Here is a 25112-nt window from a genome sequence, read left to right as displayed (position 1 = left end):
CCGACTTTTCCTTCTGCTTAACTTTGCAGAAGTTGGGATGAGCTGAGACGGGAATGGAGAGGAGAGAGCCGTGTGGAAAATTAAACAGAAGCTGGGTTCCCTGGTCTCAGTCTCTGTGGGGTCCCTGGGTCCTGGTGCACACAAGGTTTGTTTGAGCCCTCTGAGCATCTCTGGAGGGAATGGGGTTTGATTCTAAACGTGAATTTGCCCCTCCTACCATCTTGTTGGGGCTTCTCCTTTGCCCTCAGAGTTGGGGTATCTCCTCACAGCTGCTCCAGTGCCTACCGACTTACTGGGGTTTCTCTGACCTTGGACGTTGGGTATCTCCTCATGGCTGCTGCTCCTGACCTTGGACGTGGTCAGGACCACCTGACCTGCCTCTTGAGAAACCTGTATGCAGGTCAGGAAGCAACAGTTACAACTGGACATGGAACAACAGACTGGTTCCAAATAGGAAAAGGAGTACATCAAGGCTGTATATTGTCACCCTGCTTATTTAACTTATATGCAGAGTACATCATGAGAAACACTGGGCTGGATGAAGCACAAGCTGGAGTCAAGATTGCTGGGAGAAATATCAATAACCTCAGATGTGCAGATGACAATATCTTTATGGCAGAAAGTGAAGAAGAACCAAAGAGCCTCTTGATGAAAGTGAAAGAGGAGAGCGAAAAAGTTGGCTTAAAGCTCAACATTCAGAAAACTAAGATCATGGCATCTGGTCCCATCAGTTCACAGCAAATAGATGGAGAAACAGTGGAAACAGTGGCAGACTTTATTTTCTTGGGCTCCAAAATCACTGCAGGTGGTGACTGCAGCCATGAAATAAAAAGATGCTTCCTCCTTGGAAGAAAAGTTATGACCAACCTAGACAGCATATTAAAAAGCGAGATATTACTTTGCCAACAAAGGTCCATCTAGTCAAGGCTATGGTTTTTCCAGTAGTCATGTATGGATGTGAGAGTTGGACTATAAAGAAAGCTGAGCGCCGAAGAATTGATGCTTTTGAACTGTGGTGTTGGAGAAGATTTTTGAGAGTCCCTTGGACTGCAAGAAGATCCAACCAGCCCATCCTAAAGGAAATCAGTCCTGAATGTTCATTGGAAGGACTGATGTTGAAGCTGAAACTCCAGTACTTTGGCCACCTGATGCAAAGAACTGACTCATTTGAAAAGACCCTGATGCTGGGAAAGATTGAAAGTGGGAGGAGAAGGGGACAACAGGTGAGATGGTTGGATGGCATCACCAACTCAATGGACATGAGTTCGAGTAAACTCCGGGAGTTGGTAATGGACAGGGAGGCCTGGTGTGATGCAGTCCATGGGGTCGCAAAGAGTTGGACACGACTGAGCGACTGAACTGAACTGGGTTCCCTGGTGTCGAGCCGCTCCGTGTACAACACATGTAATGTGTGGGTGGAGCCCCCCGCAGAGGGCTCAGGCTGCAGCAGTCTGCTCATTTCCAGCTGTGGTTTGTGGTGAGGAATTGCCCTGCCAGGGCGCAGGATCCAAGAACATCCTGCCTCACTGACACTGCAGCCAGAACAGGGGCTCAGCGCCCACCACCAGCCTTGGCTTCTGCTCCTAATCACTGCCTTCCTCAGGGATCGTTCCCTGCCCTGTGGCAGGGCCTTGAAAGGGCTCACTTGGTCTGTCCCAACCAGTGTCCTTCACTTTAAATTTGGACGGTGAAGACTTGGGGTTTTACTTCCTTCCTCAAATCCCCTTGGGCTCACTTTCTTCATTGCGACTAACTTTACGTTCTGGTACTTCTTAATCTTAAGAAAATGAGTTGCCACTTGGTAGACATTTGAATACCTAAGTGATGCCTTTACATCATCAAGGAAAATTGATTTATTTTAGGTAAAAAATTGAAGGGAAAATCTTTCTCCGTTACCGTTTGCCTCAGAGATGCTATAACAATACAGCAGTAAACCCTGAAACATAGGTATATTATAGGGACCCCAGGAAGCACAAGAAAGAGCTAGTTGGCCCAATGTGGAGCATTCAGAGAACGTTTTCTGGAAGGATGATTCCTGATGTGAAGTCTTAAAGAATGGGTAAAATCTAACCAGATAGAGAGAGGTGGAAAGGGTTTTTAGGTAAAAGCACAATATGAACCAAGGAAAGGAGAGAAAAACCTGATGGTTTGTAAAGAAAAATCAAAATATGAAAAGAATCAAAAGAAATGGCAGAAGGTAGCTTTGAACACATAGTCTGAAGCCCTGATATGGAGCCCTAAAATGTAGTGCCAATGAGATTGAATTTTATTTTAGGCAACAGGGCACCCTTAAAATGTTGTAAATGGGACAGATGTTTTTCACACAGACAACTCTAATTGCAGCATAAAAGATCAATTTTAGGGGCAGTAGCTAGAGTGAGGGCTTCCCAAGTAGCTCAGTGGGTAAAGAATCAGCCTGCAATGCAGGAGATGCAGGAGATATATGAGTTCAATCCCTGGATCAGGAAGATCCCCTGGAGTGGGGGATGGCAACCCACTCCAGTATTCTTGCCTGGGAAATCCCATGTACAGAGGAGCCTGGTGGGGTACAGTCCTAGGGGTCTCAAAGAGTCGGACACCCGTGAAGAGAACGTGCATAGATGCAGCCCGGGTGAAGGAAGGGAGACTTAGTTAAGAGATACTGACATGGTTTAAGTGTGAGATGAGAAGGGATCCCCCTAGGATAATGGTAATAGGAGTACAATTTCTCAACTTTTGTAGAAGGGCAAATTGACAGGCCTTGATGATTGATAGTGATGTGTAAAAGAGAGTAATTAACTGATATTTATTGATCACCTACTTTGTGCCAGGCACTTTCAAGATCTTGGGATATGGAAGTCTGGAATTAAATAAAAAGTCTAGAGAATGGTTGCAAGGTCTCTTCTTACAAATTAGTTGTCTACTGCTGCTTAAGAGATTATACTAAAACTGGGATCAGTGTTTAGTATCTCACATGTTAGTGGGTCAGGAAGCTCGGAGTGGCTTAGCTGGAGGCCGTTGTTTCAAGGTCCCTCGTGAGGTTGTAGTCATTCTGTTGGTTGAGGCTACAGCCATCTCAGAAGTTAGCCCTATCTGGGGAATCTGATTCTAAGAGTGCGTTCATGGCTATGACTGGTCATGGTCCCTTGTCACACGGGCCTTTCCATAGGGCTTCTTCATAACATGTCAACTGGTTTCCCACATTGAAAGCAATCTAAGAGATGTGAGAAAGACTGCCCAGGTCAGAAACTGCAATCTTTAAAAAAACTCAGCCCTGGAAATGACCTTATGTCACTTCTGCTATATTCTGCTTGTTAGAATGAGGTCCCTGAGTCCAGCTTACACTTAGGGGAAGGCTATTATATGAGGGCAAGAATTCCAGAAGACAGGAATCCTTGGAGACCATCTGAGAGGCTGCCTACCACATACTGCATGACTTAGTAGTGGCAATATATTAATGAAGATCATTAATATGTTGAAAGAATAGATTTTAGGGGGTTAGTGAAGACAGAAGCTTATCTATTCAAGCAAATACATCTCCAGCATTGGTACTGGAGATGTAGATGGGTGGTAATACTCATTTCACAAATGCTGTGTAGAACCATCAAAATAATTACCACCTTCAAATCAATTGCTGAGAGGCCACCCTTTCAGTGAGGTCTGTTTTGACCAATCTATTTAAAATTGCAGCCTTCATGTCAATGCTTTGTTGTTATTCAGTCACCCAGTCATGTCCAACCCTTTGCAACTCCATGGACTGCACAATGCCAGGCCTCTCTGTCCCTCACCATCTCCCAAAGTTTGCCCAAGTTCATGTCCATTGCATCAGTGATGCCATCCAGCCATCTCATCCTCTGATGCCCTCTTCTCCCTCTGCCCTCAATTTTTCCCAGCATCAGGGACTTTTCCAATGAGTCAGCTGGTCACATCAGATGGCCAAAATATTGGAGTTTCAGCTTCAGCTGAATTATTCAGGGTTGATTTCCCTTAAGATTGACTGGTTTTGTCTCCTTGCTGTCCAAGGGACTCTCAAGAGTCCTCTCCAGCACCACAGTTCAAAGGGATCAATTCTTTGTCACTCTGCCTTCTTTCTGGTCCAGCTCTCACAACTATACATGACCACTGGGAAGACCATAGCCTTGATTATATGGACATTTGTTGGCAAAGTAATATCTCTGCTTTCCAACACTCTGTCTAGGTTTGTCATAGGTTTCCTGCCAAAAGCAAACGTCTTCTGATTTCATGGCTGCAGTCACCATCCGCAGTGATTTTAGAACCCAAGAAGAGGAAATCTGTCACTACTACTAACTTTTCCCTCGTCTGTTTGCCATGAAGTAATGGGCCCAGATGCCATGATCTTAGCTTTTTAATATTTAGTTTTGAGCTGGCTCTTTCACTTTTCTCCTTCACCCTCATCAAGAGGCTCTTTAGTTCCTCTTTTCTTTCTGCTGTTTGAGTGGTATCATCCGCATATCTGAGGTTGTTGATGTTTTTCCTGCCTATCTTGATAATCCAGCTTGTAATATAACTCATCCACCCTGGTATTTCTTATGATGTTCTCAGCGTATAGATTAAACAAACAGGGTGACAGCAGACAGCCCTGTTGTACTCCTTTTTCAATCTTGAATCAATCAGTTGTTCCATGAAAGTGGAAAGTGGAAGTGAAAGTCGCTCAGTCATGTCTGATTCTTTGTGACCCCATGGACTGTAGTCTGCCAGGCTCCTCTTTCCATAGTATTCTCCAGGCAAGAGTACTGGAGTGGGTTGCTGTTCCCTTCTCCAGGGGATCTTCCCAACCCAGGGATTCAGCCCAGGTCTCCCACATTGCAGGCAAATTCTTTACCGTCTGAGCCACCAGGTAAACCCTACAGGGTTCTCACTTTTGCTTCTTGACCCACATACAGGCTTCTCAGGAGACAGGTAAGATGGTCTGTATCCCCATCTCTTTAAAAGCTTTCCACAGTTTATTATGATCCATACAGTCAAAGGCTTTAGCATAGTCGATGAAACAGAGGTAGATGTTTTTCTGGAATTCCTTAGCTTTCTCTATGATCCAGTGAATGTTGGCAATTTGATCTTTGGTTCCTCTTCCTTTTCTAAACCCAACTTGGACATTTGGAAGTTCTTGGTTCACATAATGCTGAAGCCTAGCATGCAAAATTTTAAGCATGACCTTACTAGCATGGGAGATGAGCGCAATTGTCCAATGGTTAGCACATTCTTTAATGCTCTACCTAATTATTATTTATTGTTTGTCTCTTCCTATCAAAACATAAACTTCATAAAAGCAGAATTCTTGATTTTGTACCTGATTTATCCTCAGTGCTTAGTTGGAATACCTGTTGTTTATTTGTCTCTCAATAGTTATGGAGACAAGGATAAAAGTGCTCAAGATAGTATACTTAGGCCAAAAGGTGGGAGCACCCCAAGTGTCCACAGATGGATCAGTAAGATGTGGTACATACATCCAGTGGAACGTTATTCAGTATTAAATAGCAAGGAAATTCTGACACATACTGTACTGTGGATGACCCTTGAAGACATAATGCTAAGTGAAAATAAGCTACTCACAAAAGGACAGATATTGTATGATTTTATATGAGGGTCCTAGAGTAATCAAATTCACAGAGACAGAAAGTGGAATAAATGGTGTTTGCCTGGGGCTAAGAGGAAGGAGGTGGATGGTGGTGAGGGTTATGCACAGTGTGAGTTTACTTAATGCCACGGAATGATACACTTAAAAATGGCTTAGATGGTACATTTTTATGTTATGTATATTTAACCACATGCACAAAACATTTCCAGAGTTTGTAAAGATGAAACTACAGGAGCCTTCTTCATAAAGGATGAGTGAGATTTGCGAATGTCTTCAGGCTGGGAGGAGTAGTGTTCATTGTGTGAGTGTGAATCTGTGTATGTTTGTGTGTGTTATGGAGAGAATCAGTGCAGTGGGGAGTCATCTGGAGATACAGCTATTAAATAATAAATAATGATACAAATGGTGGGTTGGGAGAAGTGAGAAAGGACACTGAAGCAAGTCCATCCATATATAAGAACAATGTCTGAAACTTTCCAGATAGATAAAAATGTGGTATGTGGGCAGGTTTGGAACAGACATTGTAGTGGCTTTGGATGACACCCATTTGGCATCATTTAGTCTGGTGTCTGTCCGATCCCAGAAACTTCTTTTAAGACTAAGCTCTGCTGAACTATGGAGAGGGGTCGATGATTTAGGGCAGTTAGGATTGCAGGCTCTAGGGAAGTTATCATAGTGAAAGGCATTGATGGAAGGAAATAAGCTGATGAACAGTCTTTCAGTGTATTATATGTGTGAGAGCCTCTGAATCAGAATATTTGACTATAACAAATACGTTGTACGCAAAGTACTCAGGCAATGCAAATCAGGCAAGGTGTCAAATGACCCAGGATTATGTATCAGAGCTCTATCACACAGATTCTACAACACCTGCAAACTCAATTTAATATATCTTCATTGAATACCTATACAGCCCCTTGGTATGAAAGGCCCACAAATGTATGTTTACAAATATCTATTGAAAAGTGATTATACATAGTATTGTGAGATAGATCACTATTTCGTTTGCTAGTTAGTATTTGTGTACTCATATTATCGTAGCACTTGTCATCTAGGCAAATAAATCGATATTACCCATGACAGAATTGCAGGTTTTTCTCAAGAACTGTGAAAGTATTGTGGGAAGATGAAAGCTTTTACTGAGACAGAGAAGTACTTATATGTATTAAAGATTGTTTCATAAAAATATATAATTCATTTAAAGTTGTTGGTCCACCTAGAGCATGAACAGTTAGTTGTAGAGAAGGCCTGATCACGCAGAGCTTAGGGTGACACATGGTGTGGGTTTTTATTTTGGGAATCAGAAAGTACGGGGTTAATTTCAGCAGATTCTTAAGGGTCAAATGGGCCATGCTCTGAACAGAAAGTCTGTGGTTTATTTCATGTGAGGCCAGATTTAGGAAGCTGAGAAAGAAAACATTATGGGAAGCAGTTAGTTCCAGAAATCAAGGTTGGGCAAAGTCAAGGACTTTGGAGAAATGTGAGTTGACACAGTGGCATTGTCCTCAGAATGCAGATGTGGGCCTGATTTGGGGAGGAAAGGGTTTGGCCTACAGTGTCATTTAGAGGCGGAGGTTGTTCGCTAGGTATGGTGGTACTAGGGCACGTGTGAGGATGAGGGTGAGGACAATCACATTACTGATAATAGCTGCCATCTGTTGAGTCTGCACTATGTGCCAGAGGGCCTGTTAATTCAATAAATGTTTTTAGTATCTAGTATGAACCTAGTGCTAGAGAAACAATGAACAAAATAGGCAAAGTCTTTGTTCTCATGGAGCTAATGTTTTCATTAGCTGGAGGGAGAGAGTGAAGGGAGACTACATATATGAGCAAATATATAGAAAGTTTGAGGGTGAAAAGAACTTTGGAAAGTGGAAGAAATGGAGTAAACAGAAAAGGGATGGGTAAAAATTTGCACAGGAAAGGCTTGGCACTTTGTAGAGAGATATAATATTCGTATGGGAAAAAACTGGGCAAATTTATGTTCAGTTGCTTAGTCGTGTCTGACTCTGCCATCCCATGAATTGCAGCGTACCAGGCTTCCCTGTCCTTCACTGTCTCCTGGAGTTTGCTCAAACTCATGTCCACTTAGTCAGTGATACCATTCAATCATGTCATCATCGTCACCCCCTTCTCCTCCAGCCCTCAATCTTTCCCAGCATCAGAGTCTTTTCCAGTGAGTCAGCTCTTCATGTCAGGTGGACAAAGGATTGGAGTGTCAGCTTCAGCATCAGTCCTTCCCATGAATATTCAGGGTTGATTTCATTTAGGATGGACTGGTTTGCGCTCCTTGCTGTCCAAGGGACTCTCAAGAGTCTCCTCCAACACTATAATTCGAAAGCATCAATTCTTTGGCTCTCAGCCTTCTTTATGGTCCAACTGTCTCATCCATATATGACTACTGGGAGGGGCAAGTTTGGGGAAGAATATTTTGGACAGAGGGAAGGGTGGGCATAAAGTCTCTGTGGTCAGCAATTGCTCAGCGAGTATTATTAATACAAGGAATGGTGATGTGGCAGAGCAGAGTGGTAGGAGCTGAGAGCTAGATCACGCAGTCTCTCTTATGGTCATTTTAAAGGATCTGACTCTTAGTCTAGTGAAATGGGAGCCACTAAATGGACGTTTCTCTTAGCATTCTGAAGTTTTAGCTGTATTTTCCTCACCATACATATATGAAATTGGTAGTTTTATTATTCCATTTTTACTTTAATTGGGAAGTTGAGACAGAGAGAGCTTAAGTGACTTGCCCTAACTCAGTCTTGAAGTTCTGAAATGAGGATTTTACCCAGGTGACCTGATTTTAGCTCACATACAGGCTGCATAGGAGGGAATACAATGAGATGCAAGAAAATTTGGAGGGCAGTGGATGTGTTTGTTATCTTGATTGTGGTGATGGTTTCCCGTGTGCGTATATATTCATACTTTGCCTTGTTGCTGCTGTTTAGTTGTAAAAGAAAAGAAAGAAAGTGAAAGTCGTTCAGTCGTGTCCGACTCTTTGCGACCCCGTGGACTATACAGTCCTTGAAATTCTCGGGGTCAGAATACTGGAGTGGGAAGCTTTTCCCTTCTCCAGGGGATCTTCCCAACCCAGGGATCTAACCCAGGCCTCCTGCATTGCAGGTGAATTCTTTACCAGCTGGCCAGAAGGGAAGCCCGAGAATACTGGAGTGGGTAGCCTATCCCTTCTCTAGGGGATCTTTGCAACCCAGGAATAGAAGCAGGCGGATTCTTTACCAACTGAGATAAGCTATGTCCAACTCTTTGCAACCCCATGGACTGCAGCCCCCCAAGCTCCTCTGCCCATGGGATTTCCCAGGGAAGAGTATTGGAGTGGGTTGCCATTTTTTTCTCCAAGGGACCTTTGTGACCCAGGGATCAAAACCATGTCTCCTGCATTGTCAAGCGTATTCTTTACCCCGAGCCACCAGGAAAGCCCTACATATGTATTTTAGAACTCATCAACTAGTGTGCCTTCTACATGTGCCATTTTATTGTATATTAGTCATACCTCAGTAAAGTTATGAAGAAAAAATATTTTTAAAATATTGGGAAAGGGCTTAAAGAATTTTAAAGTGAAGAAATGATGTTCATATTTTGTGAAGGATGGATTGAAGATCAGTTAGAGAACCATCACAAAACTGCAGGAGAAAGCTGGTAAAGAACTGAGCTCAGGTGATGTAGAGAGGAAGGAGGAGAGGAACGTGACTGTGAAGGTGACAAGACCTGGGAAGCATATAGAATAAGGAGTGAGAGAGAGAAGAAGCCTAGGACGACTGCCAGTTTGAGGGCTTGGTGAGAAGTGCCATTAACCAAAGTGTAAAATTCTGGAGGAGCGGGATGTTCTGGGGAAAGATGATGTAGTTACAGACGTGCTGAGATTGGGGGCCTGTGGGATATTCAGGTTAATAGATAGTTTAATACAGGGAGATGTCCAGTTTAGAAATAGGGATGTGGGAGACAGTGTGTGAGAGGTTATTGAAGCCGTGGGCACAGCTGACATGTTACAGGGATGAGAAGAGAGGGAAAGATAAAGCTTTGGGCGATACCAGTACGTAACACATTTTGTTCTGCGCCTCCTTGCGGCCTCATGGGAAACACTGCTCGTCAAGCCCAGCACTCTCGGGAATCACTCAGCACAATGTTCTCAGCCATCGTCGTCTGTTGGTCGCTAAGTCGTGTCTGCCTCTTTACAATCCCGTGGCCTGCAGCATGCCAGGCTTCCCTGTCCTTGACCATCTCCCAGAGTTTGCTCAAGCTCATGTCCACCGAGTTGGTGATGCCATCCCACCATCTCACCCTCTGCCACCCTCTTCTGCTTTTGCCTTCAATCTTTCCCAGCATCAGGGTCTTTTCCAATGAGTCAGCTCTTTGCTTCAGGTGACCAAAGTATTGGAGCTTCAACATCAGTCCTTCCAATAAATATTCAAGGTTGATTTCTGCTAGTGGTCTCAGAACGCACTGCAATAGATCAGTGTCAACAAGGAAGATGAATTCTCCTTTCCATCCCTTACTTATTTTTATTTAAAATATTTTTTTGGTTATGTGGGCTCTTCATTCCAGTGTGAGGGCTTTCTCTAGTTGCGGATCATGGGCTCTAGAGCACGTGGGCTCAGTAATTGCAGCATGTGGGCTTAGCTGCCCTGTGGCATGTGGACATCTCTGATTTAAGGCAGGGAATCTGAAACCATTAAGGAGATGAAGGAGTGTGTCTTGGAAGCCAAGAAAATTTTAAGAGAAAGGAAGTAGTCAGCATAGACCTTAATCTTATAAGGACTGAAACACTTTCATTGGATTTTGCCATTAGAAGGTTAATAATGATCCGTTGAGGGCTATTTCGGTAGCATGAGAGGGCAGAGGCCAGATGAGAGTGGATCCAGGCATGCACGCAAGGACTGTTCTTCCCAGAAGCTCAGCTCTGAAGGAAGGAAGTAGGCATTTTATTGAAATGGTCTATGTTTTTATATTTTTGTAAATTTCTTCCAGAATCAAGGAATTGTATTTGTTTTTGTAGGTTTTTACTTTTGTTTTTTAAATATAGAAAGAGCTTTGGAGTGTTTTTGTTAGGAGACTTTGGAGCACAAGGCAGGTCCCCTTATTTCTGGGTCACATCCTGCCTGAGCTCTAGGAGGAGACTCTCTGAGTGCAGGAGGTGGAGGATGGTTTCCCAAATGCTATTCTGCCAGCCCATGCCCACCTGACAACGCTGGAATAAAAGAAGGTGCTCATGGTGGGAAGAAAAGTGAGGAAACTAAGGGAGCCATCCTAAAGGCACTGTTTTATCCTGAGAATGTCTTTTCCCCTATATTTGGGTTGAAACATCTTTACTTTCAAATTGTGATGCTGGAGAAGACTCTTGAGAATCCCTTGGACTTCAAGGAGACCAAACCAGTCAATCCTAAAGGAAATTAAACCTGAATATCACTGGAAGGACTGATGCTGAAGCTCCACTACTTTGACCATCTGACACGAAGACGGTCTGACTCATTGGGAAAGATCCTGATGCTGCGAAAAATTGGAGGCAAAAGGAGAAGGGGGCGACAGAGAATGAAATGGTTAGATAGCATCACTGACTAAATGGACAAGAATTTGAGCAAACTCCTGGAGATAGTAAAGGACAGAGGAGCCTGGTGTGCTGCAGTCCATGGGGTTGCAAAGAGTTGGACGTGAATTAGTGACTGAATAATAACAACAGATCTTTACTTAATATTAGTAGATGGCATATTTTTCTTTTAAATGCTCTTAGCAAAATAAGTTGACAACTCTCTTATCAGTTATTTCATTTTTCCTCAATGATTTTAATCTCTAATTAACAGTCATGTTTTAAAAAAAAGCTTTATATTTTCTGGGTCAGACTCAATTTGGACAATGTGAACTAGTTGGAATCATAAGATTACTTAGTCCTTGGTAGTTACAGACCTATTGGTGTAATCCCTGAGCACTTCAAAATTAAAGGCATGAGATGATCTGCTGAAATTAAACTTAAAAATCAGTTATAGTAGAGAAATGTACAAAGTCACCTGAAAGGTACAGATGGCTCCCCTCCATCTGTATCCCCTGCATCCCCTCCATGCAAAACTTAATTTGAATGTGATTAAAAGTATTAATATATCTAATGGAAGAATGTGTTGCTAAGCACTGAGGTTGATTAGCCACGGGAAAAAGAGAAGACACTGGGGCAACTCTAGAAGTGCCTCTCTGAATCCTGATTTGCTGAGAGGGAACATTGATAAATGGATGCCTTTGGTCACTTGGGTTGTATTGGCAGAGACCAAATGGGTACATTGGGCTTCCCTGGTAGCTCAGCTGGTAAAGAATCCGCCTGCAATGCAGGAGACTCCTAGTTCAGTTCCTGACTTGGGAAGATCGCCTGGAGAAGGGGTAGACTATCTACTCCAGTATTCTTGACCTTCCTTGGTGGCTCAGATAGTAAAGAATCTGCTTTCAATGCAGAAGACCTGGATTCAATCCCTGGGTTGGGAAGATCCCCTGGATGAGGGCACAGCAACCCACTCTAGTCTTCTTGCCTGGAGAATCCCCATGGACAGAGGAGCCTGGTGCACTACAGTCCATGGGGTCGAAAAGAGTCGGACACGACCGAGTGACTAAGCACAGCACAGATGGGTACATTGGATCAGGGAGGCCGGGCTCTGTGAGCTGAATGTCAACCCTTAACATTTACTGCGTCACACTCTCCTTCCTCTCTATCCGCCATACTTTCTTTCTTTCTTCCTTTGTTCCTTCCTTCTTTCTTTTTCTTTCCTTCCTTCCTTCCTTTCCTTCCCGAGGAAGAAAAAAACAACATCGTATTGGGGCTAAAATGCTGTTTTTTTCACACAGACTGAAAATTGAAGTCAAAAATTGAAGTCATTATTTGGATCTTTTCTCAGTAGAAATTTCTAAACTAGCATTCTGGATTCATCTTCAGTCTCAGCTATGGGAGAAGGATTCTTTGACGTGCTGGGTATGTACTAAGTCATTTCAGTCGTGTCTGACTCTTTGCAACCCCACGGACTGTAGCCCACCAGACTCCTCTGTCCGTGGGATTCTCCAGGCAAGAACATTGGAATGGGTTGCCGTGCCCTCCTCCAGGGCATTGTCCCAACCCAGGGATCGAACTCATGTCTCTTCTGTCTCTTGTGTTGGCAGGTGGGTTCTTTACCACTAGCACTACCTGTGCTGACAGAGTCTGACTTCTGAGCCTGCAGGGTTGAGGGTTGATTGCATCCCTGTGATATTAGCTAGCAAGACTGATCTGTGACTTTCCCCAGGTGGGAACAGACTTTGATGTTGCCGTTGGTTTTTCTTTTTCCCCCTCCAGCTTTATTGAGGAAAAATTGACAAATATAATTTTGTATATTTAAAGTGTACAACGGAGAAGGCAATGGCACCCCACTCCCAGTATTCTTGCCTGGAAAGTCCCATGGTCAGAGGAGCCTGGTAGGCTGCAGTCCATGGGGTCGTCCAGAGTCGGACACGACTGAAGTGACTTAGCAGCAGCAGCAGCAGCAAAGTGTCCAATGGGATGATTTGATACACTTTGTGGAATGATTACTAAGATCAAGATAATTAACACATTCATCATCTCACATAATTAACTCTTTTTAAAATATCTATTTGCTCAAAATCTATTCTCCATAGCATTAAAGTGCACGGTGCTGTGTAATTAGCTAGAATGACCATGCTGTATATTAGATCCTCAAAATTTATTCTTCTTATAAATGAAATTTGTACCCTTTGATCTATACTCCTCCCCATTACCATTTTCTCCTCCTTTTAGGCCCTGGCAACCAACTACCATTCTAGTCTCAGTTTCTATGAAATTGATTTCTAAAAAAAAAGATTCCACATGTACTTGATGCCATACAGTAATTGTCTTTCTCTTCCCGTCTTATTTACTTGCAAAATGCCCTCCAGGTTCATTCGTGTTGCTGAAAATGGCACATTTCTTCTTTACATGACTGAATAATATTGCACTGTGTGTATATACCACATTTTATTTTTTGATTCATCCATCAAAGGACACAGGTTGTTTCCATATCTTGGCAGTTGTATATAATGCTTCAGTGAACACAGGAATGCAGATAGCTCTTTAAGATACTGATTAGACAAACACACAAAACTGTTGGTGTGAATATAAGTTGGTGCAACCACTAATGGAAAACAATATGACGTTTCTTAAAAAAAAAAAATAGAACTACCATATGATCCAACAGTCTTATTCCTGGGTATATATATGAAGGTTGTGTTGCTACTATTTTGGACCATGTTGTGACCTGCCATAATTTTTCCTTTAAAGATTTCCTCAAATTATCATTTTGAAGAGAATGCCAAATTAATAGCATGTTTATTGACTGGATATTCCAGAAAACTGTGTTGAAGAGTAACATTTGCTGTTTTTACCATGCAATTTTTAGTCGGTTCAACATTTTTTGTGAGTGTCTTACAAGAAGTAGTTCCAAACTTTTGTAAACTTTTAGTTCACAAAATTGTTTTCACGTGATTTTGGATCATCCTGTGATGATAGACAAACTCCAAGCCAGTTCTTTGTCCTTAATTCTGGTCTGATAGATTATTTGTTTTGCATATCTTGAAAGAAGTGGATACAAAAAGGTTTAATCATAGCAGGATAGTTTCATAGCTTCCCAATTCTGACTACAAACAATATGTTCTGTTTTAAGCTTTTGCTATGAAAAATTATATGTAGTTCTTCTCATGGTTTGCAAATTATTTAACTCTTGAGACTCAAGGCTATTGATATGACAGTGAGCACCTAGGGGAAAATTAAAAGAAAAAAAGTAGGTATTTGATTGTTGGATGTACAGTTGGAGACGTTCATAAATTTATAAACATTCTGATTTGAGTTATTTGAGCTTTTCCTTTATTTCTTTCATCTGCTCCTTTTTCACTGTGTAAATAGAGCTCTACAGAGGTCTGTACAAAGAAATTACAAGAACTACATCTTTGCCCAAATCCTCTTCTGCATTTGATCAGATGCCCTCTCTGTTTGGCTCTGGGTGGCACATGATGGGTGTGGAGAGGCTTCATAGAGGAATGGTGGGATTAAGCTTCTCTTCAATTGTTGCTTGAGTGGTTTTCCTCAGAATCTTTTCGTTGGATGGCAACTTTTTTTGTTGTTGTTGTCATATGATGTATTTAGACACAGAAATAAGATGAAAGATTAACTTGTTGAACATCTGTTCTTGTCTTAGATGAGGGTCATGATCGTTGTGTTCCCCATTGACATAGGAAAGATTGGCTGGTAATTTCTGTCCTCTTTTCTCCCTTTTGTTTGACTTTGGACACCTGATTATTAATGTCATTGCAGTTAAGGGAAAATGTCCTGTTTCCATGGAAATGGCATTAGGAAGTAGCTTTGGGAGCTAAACATCTCCTCTTCACGAGATAGCATTTTGTTTTCTCTTGCACATCTTGAAAACAACAGCACCCTTAACTAACAACATGCATAAGTAGATGCTTTGATAAGTAAAATAGAAATATATAAGAAGTGTTTCATCAGAGTCTTTATCAGAGCTGTAATAACAAGAGTGAGATCGTTTAGGAGTGGGGAATAGACTCCCAGGAGAAGTCATAAAAGCTTTACCGCTTTGCACAAAATAGGACTTTTTTTTTGAGGAAATTAAAACAGAGGAAGTGATGCCGTCAACATCTTTCATAAAACTCTGGTTTGTAGAAGAGGTCAGTGGTGATATACCAAGAATTCTTGAACCCCAAAAGCTAGTTTTTAAAGGGACAGAGCTTCAGAAACTCTTTCCTCATTCTTAGCTGACTTCTTCAGGAAAAATAGGTTGTTGATGATTTTGCCTCACATGTGAATCCTTGATCCCTCCATGGAAGAATACAGAATTAGAAGAAGAAAGTTCATGACCATATCATGTGTGGATTATTAAATTAAGAGCTGCATTTTTCTTAGATTTTTGGAACTCTCAGATCTTTTTGCAACTGGCATCATAATTCAGTATCATTATGTTTTGATGAATAATTTTGGTCTGACAGGGTTGTTTTGATAACCAGGGAATTATTTTACCTGATTTTATTTTTCAGAATGATGTCTATACAAAAAATATTTTGAGATTGGGCTTGGATTGGGAGGGGAAATTATAGATGAGGAGAGACCAAATAGGAGGCTTTTGCAGTCTGTAATTGTAGGCGAGGATGCCTTGGGTTGGTGTGGGAGCAGAGGAGAGGCAGTGAATGGAGAGCTTTATGACATATTGTAGGGACTTCTTTGGTGGTTCAGTGGTTAAGACCTCACCTTCCAATGCAGGGGGTACAGATTCGATGCCTCATCCGGGAGCTAGGATCCTACATGCCTTGTGGCCAAAAACCAAAATATTAAAAAATATATATTGTAACAAATTCATTAAAGGCTTTTTTTAAAAAAAGTTAAACTTTGTTTCAACAGTAAATTTTAAAAAAACGTATTGTAGAAGTGGACTTGACTGAATCTAGCGATAATTGGTTGTGGAGGTTGAGGGTGATGGAGTCCATGGGGAAGACTCAGCAGCTGAGGGGATAGAACAACCTTTGAGTTCTTCCCAGGTGGCCTGAGTGGTAAAGCACTGCCTGCCAATACAGGAGGCTCAAAAGATGAGGGTTTGATCCCTGAGTTAGGAAGATCCCCTGGAGTAGGAAATGGCAACCCACTCTACCATTCTAGCCTGGAAAATTCCATGGACAGCGGAGCCTGGAAGGCTACAGTCCTTGGAGTCTCAAAGAGTCAGACACAACTGAGCGACTGAGCACACAGCAGTAAGAACTATTGGGATGAAGAAAGAACCAAACCTTCCATTTAAAGCATGGTAGGTATGAGGAATCTTCTAGGTGAGATATAAAGCAAGCAGTAGGAAACATGGCTTAAAACTCAACATTCAAAAAATGAAGATCATAGCATCCCATCCCATTGCTTCTTGGCAAATAGACGGGGAAACAATGGAAACAGTGACGGTGTTATTTTCTTGGGCTCCAAAATCACTGCAGATGGTGACTGCAGCCATGAAATTTAAAGACGCTTGCTTCTTGGAAGAAAAGCTATGACAAACTTACACAGCATATTAAAAATCAGAGATATTACTTTATCTACAAAGGTCCATATAGTTAAAGCTGTGACTTTTCCAGTAGTCATGTACAGATGTGAGAGCTGGACAGTAAAAAAGGCTGTGTGCCAAAGAATTGATGCTTTTGAACTGTCTTGCTGGAGAAGACTCTTGAGAGTCCCTTGAACTGCAAGGGGATCAAACCAGTCAATCCTAAAGGAAATCAACCCTGAATATTCATTGGGAGGACTGATGCTGAAGCTGAAGCTCCAGTACTTTGGCCACCTGATGCAGAGAGTCAACTCACTGGAAAAGACCCCAGTGCTGGAAAAGATTGAAGGTGGGAGGAGAAGGGGGCGGCAGAGGATGAGATGGCTGGATGGCATCACCAACTCAATGGACATGAGTCTGAGCAAACTCTGGGAGATGGTGAATGGTGAAGAAAAGGGAAGCCTGGCGTGCTGCTATCCATGGGGTCGCAAAAAGTCGGACATGACTGAGTGACTGAACAACAGGGAAACATGAGTTGAGGCTTAAAAGAGTCTGTTGGACTACAGATATGGCACGTTACAACAATTAACATTTGATGAGGATTTGGGTATTTTAATTAATAACTAATTTTAGGTACTGTATTACAGTTATGTAAAAAGAGATGATGTACTTGAAAATACCCCCTGAACAAAGGAAAGATGTTAGATTGGGGCCAATAAAAATCTGTCAATAAACTTAAAGAGTATAAGAGAGTTAGGCTCAGAGAGAAATTTAAAACTTTCCCCTTTTTTCTCTTGTGGTTTAATTTACATGGAAATGTATCCTTGAAAGGGAAACAGAGGCTGTTATCGGAAGTCAGGATATAAAAGTATGGGAAGAAAGTAAACAGATTAGTTTACCACCAATTTTAATTTTGTAGGGCTAATTAAATCTATTTATGTTTTATAATGAGAAAAATATCACAAAAGTCATTTCACAAAAATTACACAACATTTAAAAAGTTATTTTAAATAGAAATCCCTCTGGTTAGAGTCTATTTTTTTCAAGCTGAAGGGAAGCTTTCCAGCAAGGTCCAAGGATTTAATGTGGCTTTGATGTCTCCAGGTCACCTCAGGGACATAGTGACATAATAAAGAAAATGAAAAGGAGGATGTTATAGGTCTGAAATTTTAAATAATTGAAGGAAGCTTGATTCGACTAGGGGAAATTTGGCTATTTTGACCATTTGTCAAAATGGTTTGACTTGTATCTCTGCCCAGAAGAATATATTTCCGGGATCTTGAACTGTAGACTTTTTTTTTTTTAATTAAATTTTATTGCAGTGTAGTTGACTTACAATGTTAGTTTCTGCTGTGTAGCAAAGTGAATCAGTTATGTACATGCATGCTAAATCACAGTCGTGTCCTCCTCTTTGTGATGCTATGGACTGTAGCCCAACAGGCTACTCTGTCCATGGGATTCTCCAGGCAAGAATACTGGAGTGGGTTGCCATGCCCTCTTCCATGGGATCTTCCCCACCCAGGGATTGAACCCATGTCTCTTATGTCTCCTGCATTAACAGTTGGGTTCTTTACCACTAGCCCCACCTGGGAAGTCCGAATCAGTTATACATATACATATATCACTCTTTTTTAGATTCTGTTCCCATATAGGTTATTACAGAGTATTAAGTACAGTTGCCTGTGCTATGCCGTAGGTTCTTATTCATTATCTGTTTTATATGGTAGTATGTATATGTCAGTCCCAAGTCTTCTTAAGCAGCAAAACCAAGAAGACCAACAATTCCACTGATGTATTTCTCCTCTTGGTTGAATATCTTTTAGCCAGTTCTTTTCTTGGCTGCCTAATGCAAGTGTTGCACATATGAGCACACACATGCACACACATTTGATTCAGCAGAAATGCAGACAGGAAGGAAGCCTAGGGAGTAGGCATGGAAGAGAAACCACCGGCTCTGGGAGGGTGTGGTATCAAGAATAAAAAGGGGAGATGCCAGCAGAATACTTCTGATGAGTTCATCAGGAATCCTTTGTGTACCTTTTCCCCTTCCATCCCCTTTTCCCTCTATGACTTAGTAACTGTAATAGTTATTCTCTTTTCTAACCTGATTCCCCAACCCGCCCCACCCCCCCTTAACTCGCTGCTGCTTTTTAGCCTCCTTTGCTAGAACAGTCTTGCCTTTGCTACTTGCCATTGTTGGAAAGCCCCAGGGTGCAGGACTAGCTCTTCTTTTCTTCTCTCTTCCCAGCTGCTCCCCACTGGGACCTCATCTGGCCGAATGACTTTAAATACCATTTGTATGCTAAGGACTCGCAAATATCGTCTGGGTCCTGATGTCTGTCCTGAACTCCAGACTCCCTGCTTGACATGTTGGTTTAGATGCTTGATTCCACATCCCCAACACTTGGCCCTCCCTCAGGGTGCCCATCTCACCGTTTTGCTCTAAAACGTTGAGTCATCCTTAGCTTCTCTTTTTAACTCATAATCCTCCTTCAGTCCATTAGCAGATGGCTCTGCTTTCAAGATGTGTCTCGAATCTTACCACTTCTTGTTCTTCTTTGTTGTTGTTTCTAGCCATGCCCTACAGCATGCAGGATCTTAGTTACCTGACCAGGGTTCAAACCTGCATTGCCTGCATTGGAAAGCAGATTCTTTACTATTGGACCACCGGGGAAGTCCCAACCTTACCACTTCTGACCACCAGCCCTGTTCCTGTTCTCACCCAAGTCACTATTTTCTGGACTACTTCAGTAGCCTCCTAAATAGTTTTTCTGATTATACCTGTCCCTTTCCACATACATTCAGATCTGTTCTCCACATACCAGCTAATGCAACCTTTTGCGATGTAATTTTGTTCTGACCACTTCTTGGCTCAAAAAACTCTAATGGTTCATCTTGACCTAGAAAGCATTGCATGTTCTGGCCTCAGAGGCCTCTTCAGTCTCTTCTCCTGTCACTCTTGCCCTTGCTTTATTGAGGTCTAGCCTCACTGACATTCTTGCTTGTCCCTGAACAAGACAGAATTCTGAGGGACTCTTCACTTGGAGTTACTGCTGTCTGGAATTCTCTTTCACCAAATAGACCAAATAGCACCAAAGTGGTGCTCTCTCACTTCATCTGCCCAAGTGTCGCCTCCTCCAAGAGGGCTTTATAACACCTTATCTAGAACAGCATCCTTTACTCTCTCATGCTTGTTCCCCATCTCTGCCATCACACTTTTATTGTTCAGTCACTCAGTCGTGTCTGACTCCTTGCAACGCCATGGGCTGAAGCACACCAGGCTTCCCTGTCCCTCACCATCTCCTGGAATTTGCTCAAACCCATGTCCATCAAGTTGGTGATGCCATCCAACCATCTCATCCTCTGTCATCCCCTTCTCCTCCTGCCCTCAGTCTTTCCCAGCATCAGGGTCTTTTCCAGTGAGTCAGCTCTTTGCATCAGGTGGCCAAAGTATTGGAGCTTCGACTTCAGCATCAGTCCTTCCAATGAATATTCAGGGTTGATTTCCTTTAGGATGGACTGGGTTTGATCTTGCAGTCCAAGGAACTCTCAAGAGTCCATCACAGGTTAACTTTATGTTAAAACTGTGTTTGTTTTGTTGTCTGACTCTCTACTCCACAGTAAGCTGTCTCAGTGAGGGACTTAGTTGGGCTTTCCTGTTCTATGTCTTTCATCCTGCAGATTGCCTGGCCACAAGGCATAGCTCTTAGCTCCATAAATGTTAACTGACTGAATAGTGAAATCATTAATCAGGGAGGTCAGTTCCTTACTTCAGCAGCCCTGGAAAGGGCTGTGAGTCTGATCAGCTCACAGGTGTGCAGCATGGTGCCTGGAGCAGAATTTTCACATATAAATATGTATTGAGTAAGTGAATAAATGATTAAGTGAATGGATGAAGCCACATTAGTAAGTTAATCCCTAGTATATCTTTCTCTACTCTTTTGATCCACTCATATGGCAGTTACTATGGCAAAGGGATCTAACTTTGTCTAAGGGGTGCATGAAGACCTCTCAAAGGATGGTGTGTGTGTGTGCGTGTTAAGTCACTTCAGTCATGTTCGACTCTTTGTGACCCTATGGACTGTAACCCGACAGGCTCCTCTGTCCATGGGATTTTCCAGGCAAGCATACTGGAGCAGATTGCCATGCCCTCCTCCAGGAGGGATCCCTCCCCACCCAGGGGTCAAACCCATGTCTTTTGCATCTCCTGCCTTGGCAGTCGGGTTCTTTACCACTAGCGCCACCTGGGAAGCCCCCCTCAAAGGAGGGTACATGAAAGTGATCATACCTGTCACTTACAGAGCATTTCCTGTGAGCCAGCTATGGTGCTTAGTGCATAATGCACACGAAACAATTTAACCCTCACAACAAGTCCATGAGGTTGATACTGTCGTTAATCCAATTTTACAGATACGGAAAATAAAGCACAGAGGAGTAGATTAACTTGAGTATACCCCGAATAAATGGTAGAAGCAGACCCAGGCAGCCTACTTTTGGAGCCAGTGCTGTTAACCATTATGCTGTCTGTTTAGGCTGAGGACTGAGAGTAGAGGAGCGGCTGGCTAGATAAGGGGCTGAATTAGGCAGGAGCGAGTATTTGGGGCAAACGGAGTCAAATGTGCCCAGGGTCAGATCATGACCAGTTCCTCTGAGGACGTGACAGAGGTTCAGTATGGCCGGACCATAGAGGGCAGGTAAGAGGGTAAGAGATGAGCCTGGTTATTAAGTAAGGGCCGGAGAGGCCGTGAAAGGAATTTGGACTTTCCTCAGGCAAAGGGAAACATGAAACAGCGTGAAGTAGGAACTTGAAATGCATAGATTTACACTTTTAAACAGTCACAGTGGTGACCCTGTAGAGAATGGGCTGGAAGGCAGGCAGGCAGATGGCAGGGAGACCAATTCCGAAAGTCTTGCAATAGCCCAACAAAGAGGTGATGGTGACCTGGTCCAAGGTGGAGGTGATGGGAAGGTAGTATAGATTTGAGGTGCAAAGGACTCAGTGATGCGGGCAAGGAAGCGGGAGGTATAGACGGCTTCATTTAGGGGGGTCAGTTAATCAGTCACTTCACTTCTAAGAATTCATTCTACAGATCGACTAGTTACTGGGGCATATACACAGGCCTTGTTTCCAAAGATCTTCATTGTAGGGCTGTATATAGTGAGGTTAGAAACAATATAGTGCAGGGCCTTGCAGAAGCCCAGGAGCTGCTGCTCATGGAGAAGACAATGTAAGGAGTGCCTTGAATTTGTGCAGCTGGTAAAATAATGACTGAATCACAATGAACTGTGATGCAGCAGTGAAAAGGCAGGATGCAAGCCTTTAAGTACTGATAAAGACTTAACGAGTACCAAGATACATTACAAAGTAAAAAGGAAAAGGTTCACAACAGTGAATGGTCTGCTGTGGTTTGTGTTATAAAAATCTATTTGTACACACATATATACACTTGGAAAGGCATAACACAGTTCTGGAAAGATACGTAAAATCTTTTAATGTAAGTATTGATATTTTACAGAAAATTAGAAAAAGGCTTGGAGGCTAAAAGTAGTAAGGAAACATCTTTTTAAAGCTAATTTTTAAAATCTTTATGTATTACCTGTTACAATAATAAAATTAAAAAAATAATTCATGGAGACTTGATAATGCAGACAGTTAAATTCATTAGCAAATGGGAATAAAGCAAGCATGATACTGGTTTATATGCATTTAGAAACCTCTGAAACAATAAAGATTTAGACCATAAGTATAAATTCCAAGGCAAAATTAAATATGAATATAATAAATGTGGAATTTGAAATAGTATGTGGGGGGAGGGACAGTGTATGAATGTAATTAATTGACCTTAGAAATTAATGCACACATGTAGGATTAAGATTTGAAAGCAGAGATCTGGATTTAGGAATACCATCATAGAAACTTTAAATATCTAATAATTTTACCAAAAATTTTACTTTGCAAATTACTCTAAGGACTTGATGGTAAATGTTAAAATTTGTAAGATTGATGAGTTTTAGATTGCACTTCTAGTTCTCAGATAATATTAGTTCCTTAAAAAACATGAGGAGCTCCGTGTCCTATAGCAGGTGCGGAAACACTGGGGCAGCTCTGAGGATTTTCTCCGTCCACCAGGGCACATGAACACTCTGCATAAAGAACACGCGGTGTGATTGAGAAGATTCATGGGCAGGACCAGAACATTAGATGGAGTTTGTCCTTCTGGATTTCTCTCCACTCTAATTCTGTAAGTCACCCAGGTCATTTGAGATGGGGCAAGACTCACTTGCCTGTACATCTCACTAAAATGCTTCAGGGCCAGATGGTGGCTTTTCTTAGAATGTGCCAGGGCTTTAGGTGAGCTTGGGATTGGAACATTTTCTGGTTGCAGTTACCAAATTCACTACTGACATCATTTGGATGTCAGAAAACCTTAAAAATAAGTCTTGAGGGAAAGGAATGACACATGAAAGGCAAATTCCAGGTGGAGCGTGCTTTTATTCCTCATTCCTTTTCTATCTGTGATAGTGAAAGTCATTCAGTCATGTCTGACTCTGCGACCCTGTGGACTATACAGTCCATGGATTTGTTGAGGCCAGAATACTGGAGTAGGTAGCCTTTCCCTTCTCCAGGGGATCTTGCCAACCCAGGGATCAAACCCAGGGGTCGAACCCAGGTCTCCCGCATTGCAGGCAGATTCTTTCCTAGCTGAGCCACAAGGAAAGCCCAAGAATACTGGAGTGGGTAACCTATCCCTTCTCCAGCGGATCTTCCCAACCCAGGAATTGAACTGGGGTCTCCTGCATTGCAGGTGGATTCTTTACCAGCTGATTTACCAGGGGAGCCCAGGAATGCTGGAGTGGGTAGCGTATCCCTTCTCCATTGGATCTTCCCAACCCAGGGATAGAACTGGGATCTCCTGCATTGCAGGCAGATTTATTACCAACTGAGCTACCAGGGAAGCCAGAAGATAGATATTTTCTATCTGTAGGAAACCAGTAACTCAAACAATTGAGAGTATATTTCAGTTCAGTTCAATAGTATCCAATTCTTTGTGACCCCATGCACTGAAGCATGCCAGGCCTCCCTGTCCGTCACCAACTCCTGGAGTTTGCTCACACTCATGTCCATTGAGTCAGTGATGCCATCCAACCATCTGTAGTCCCCTTCTCCTCCTGCCTTCAATCTTTCCCAGCATCAGGTTGCCAGAGTATTGGAGCTTCAGCTTCAGCGCCAGTCCTTCCAGTGAATATTCAGGACTGATTTCCTTTAGGATTGTCTAGTTTGATCTCCTTGCAGTCCAAGGGACTCTCAAGAGTCTTCTCCAACACCACAGTTCAAAGCATCAATTCTTCAGTGCTCAGCTTTACATATATGTATAAAGTGAAAATTATTGTATTGTCTGATTATCATTCCTCTCTAATCATCCTCTCAGAGACAAGAGTCCTAGCATTGTGATGCCCTTGTTGGAAAGCCCAGCTTGATTGTCTCTGAAGAGGATGTTGATTGACACCATTGTAACTGCAGAGTAATGCAGGAATAGAGTGTAGGGTCTTTCCTCTTATCTTGACAATGAATCCAAATAGAATGCTGCTCAGTGCGGTTTATAGATGTCTAGCTTCAGAACTTTCTGGGGAGTTTATTGGAAATATACATTTATGGGCCCCCCTCCCCCTCCTCAAAACCACTGGACCAGAAATCCCACCAGAAGCTGGGAATTTGTGATGAAGAAGCTTCCCAGGTGATTCTGATTGAAGTGGTTTGGGAACCTTGGTGCTGAGGGGTCATGCCACCCCAGCCAGCCTCCAATGAACCCTTAAGTGCCTCATTTGCCCCCTCTTCCTCCAGTACCATTCAGCGTGGGGGCCTGTGGAGGAGCATGGCTCCATGGGAATTCCTGATGAATGTACCTTAGAAAATGATAGACTCATGTTCAAGGGGAAAATGGAGGCATATAGCTCTTAAACTCTGTGATTTATGGATCAAATGCAGCAGGGCTTACCCAGAAAATCGTCTGGCTTTAAGAGATGTTCCTAAAATACTTGAGGGAGTTGTAACTAATTCTTGGCCGAGGAGACAGCTGAGAGACCCTGGCGCCCCCACTTCACCCCGTGCGGCTCTGAGTCCATCAAGGGCTCTGAGAGCACATACCTTTCAACATGGTATTTGAGCCCAGAATCCTAGTTGGGCTGCAGACAGTACTTAGGTGATTTCAGGGCACATTTCAAGTGGACTCAGGTTTTATGCTCTGTTTAAGTTTCAGCAGCATCTTTTGAAGGTAGATACAGAATAGCAAATGGATGCAGAAAATCTAACTGTCCAAGAAGCTAAAATATTGTGCACCAAGGCCAAGGACTTTCTGCTGACCAATGTGTCAACAAAGTGAAGGACACAGTGTCCCTTGTGTATTTTTAACAGAATCCATCCCACTGAAAATTTGGGACTGCTTTCATTGTCATCACATTTCCAAGTCTCTCCAAATGGACGTGCACAGCTT

General features: G+C 42.5%; 1 protein-coding gene across 12 annotated transcripts in view; it reads left to right on the top strand.

The window, feature by feature from the left end:
* Positions 1–25112, top strand: part of DGKI (diacylglycerol kinase iota) — a 479729-nt gene that overhangs the window by 119723 nt on the left and 334894 nt on the right. The window contains exon 1 of one of the 12 annotated variants that reach the window (XM_043463818.1): positions 22841–22862. The exons of the other annotated variants lie outside the window; for them this stretch is intronic. The gene's annotated coding sequence lies outside the window, so the exon portion shown is untranslated. Of the gene's footprint in view, positions 1–22840; positions 22863–25112 lie in introns of those variants that run through there. 12 annotated transcript variants of the gene reach the window in all.

Source organism: Cervus canadensis, chromosome 3, assembly GCF_019320065.1.
Source record: "Cervus canadensis isolate Bull #8, Minnesota chromosome 3, ASM1932006v1, whole genome shotgun sequence".
Classification (NCBI taxonomy): domain Eukaryota; kingdom Metazoa; phylum Chordata; class Mammalia; order Artiodactyla; family Cervidae; genus Cervus; species Cervus canadensis.
Note: the sequence above shows the minus strand (reverse complement) of the source record. Positions and strands in the feature narration are given on the sequence as shown.